The sequence below is a fragment of the Dipodomys spectabilis genome, unplaced genomic scaffold, assembly GCF_019054845.1.
Source record: "Dipodomys spectabilis isolate Male_0828 unplaced genomic scaffold, ASM1905484v1 ptg000078l, whole genome shotgun sequence".
Lineage (NCBI taxonomy): Eukaryota > Metazoa > Chordata > Mammalia > Rodentia > Heteromyidae > Dipodomys > Dipodomys spectabilis.
Window position 1 is genome coordinate 1,842,452 of NW_024870755.1, and position 2,349 is coordinate 1,844,800.

A 2,349-nucleotide genomic window follows, 5' to 3' on the forward strand; every position below is an offset into this window, starting at 1 on the left:
ATATTCTGGTTGGTCTATTCCTACATGGAAGAAGGGTAAAGGGTCAGGTAGACATTTGTGCCAGTAAGACCTCATTTGGGAAAATCTCAGCTGCATATGTTTAGAAGTAGCTCTTAAACAAGGCTTACTTTGAATCCATTGGCTCCACAGATCTAACACAGTTGGATAAATAAGTACTTGAAAAAGCCGTCTCCTTTGGACTTAGCTATTAATACTTGAAAGTTTGATCAAATTCTAAGTCAAAAAGACTTAAAATAGTCATTGACAAAAAAATTGCAAATGTGAGCAATGAACTGAACAACATATTTTTTTTAACTATTCACAGAATTTTAGGGAAATAAGATTAATAGCATTTTTAGGAACAATAAGGTTTCCTTGTTACAAATAGGCACCTAAGCATATAAGCCTGTATAAATATTTCATCATTAACTACTAAAATTTACAGGATACTACATTCTCCAGCAGCTTGTATACCAAAATTACAACAATACAGAGATTAACATGGCACTTGTACAAGGATGATATGAAAATTTGTGAAGTATTGAAAATTTTTCATTCTTCAGATGCAAGAAATGAAAAACAGCTATTAAAAAGTTGATTACAAAATTACAAGTGTAACAATACACCTAATTCATATAATTAAAAGTTACTTTGACATCAGTGTATTAAATTTTCACCTTAGAAAGGCCTTTACATAGCATAACCTTTACACAACTTTTGAAATTAGACAACATTGTTGTTTTATCCCAAAGAAATATAATACTAAAAGGACCTAGGTGAAAAAAAAGGAATCTTAAACTGTTTCTGTAAGGAATGCAATCTGAAAGGACACATTAATGAACCTATATGTTACAAAACAATGTAGAATTCAATGTATTATATCTAGGAGAGAATAAAATAGATTATGGACACTATACAAACATAGAATATAGAATATTTTAAAATATACTTTTTCAGACAAACACCGGAAATATCTTTAGTTTCTATACTACTCATTTCAACAGATAAATTAAAATTATTTCCGATCAACAAAATCACAAACTCTGCATAAATCATTATAGATGTATACAAAAACTCTTGAATACATTTTGACATCAAAAGCAGACAATTCACTTTGAAGAACTCCACAGAATCCATGAATTGTTACTATAAGATATTGTTGTTATTTGGATTGTGAAAATATGTTGACAAAAAGGAATTAATGACATTTTTGAAATTTAAGAAAATTAACCGAATCATTAGGATTTAGGAGAACAATTTGTACAGCCTTCCACAACTTCAAAGAGGTAGTGATACATACTTATCTTTTTGGTAATATCAAATGCAGTTTCTTCCAAGTGGTTCTTCAGCCCTGGTTTGACATATTGGTTCAACAGTTCCAGTGTATTTTTGCTATCTCAATTACCAGCAGCAAGATGCAAGGGGGTCAAAAAGCGTTTAGTTTGGGCGTTGGTATCTGCATCATGAAGAAGAAAGAAGCCACTCTGGTATTATTACACGTATATGCACTGTGCAGGGGTGTCCAGCCATCTACAGTTATTGCATGTGCCCCTTGAGCCACCAACTCACGGACAATGTCTAAGTGTCCACTGTAGGCTTCCCGATGAAGAGGGGTATACTCATCGTCATCCCTAGTATTCACATGAGTAGCCTTTTTGGAAAGTATTCTCTGCAACTGTAGTAAGCTGGTTATTTTCAGCAGCCCAAAGAAGAAATTTGCTTGGATCCTTCTCCATTTTTTTTCTTGCATTCCTCACATTTTCATCTTGTTCCTCATCTTCATTAGAATTGCCTAACCAGATACATTGAGTGCCAGTGGAAATGAGGTGTCCATGTATTTCCCTAATAGTTCATGTTGGTTGAACTGGTCAGAAATATCTGGTGAATTCTCTGCTTATGTTTTTTCACCATGATTTATTTTCTTTTTCCATTTTTACTATTCGAAATTATTCTAACTGGAGATTAGGGAATAAATGGAGAGCAGAGGAAAGATGTTCCTCCATATTCAAAGGTACAGACTGAAAATGAGGACCAGTGGTGTCCTCATGTGCAACTTATTCTAGGAATGAGAAAATGTGAAATAATGCCTCCTATATAAATGATTTGGGAAATGGCAGTGCAGAAAGTGAAATGATGCAACCCAAAATATAAAACAATATAAATTAGGATAATTATGGAGCAATCATATTATCTATGAGAGCCATGAAAGACAGAGATGAACTATCCACAAAATCCATGCCTCTGATCAATTTATAGAACAAGCAGAATTTTTTTTTAAAGAAAGTTGGAAAGAGAATTTATGTATTTATTTGAAATTAGTAAATACCTTTTTAATAGCCTACATAAGAA

At 32.8% G+C, this 2,349-nt stretch overlaps 1 pseudogene; it reads left to right on the forward strand.

The window, feature by feature from the left end:
• Positions 1–453: 453 nt before the first annotated feature.
• On the forward strand, positions 454–553 carry LOC122110478 (annotated as a pseudogene).
• The last annotated feature ends 1,796 nt before the right edge of the window (positions 554–2,349 follow it).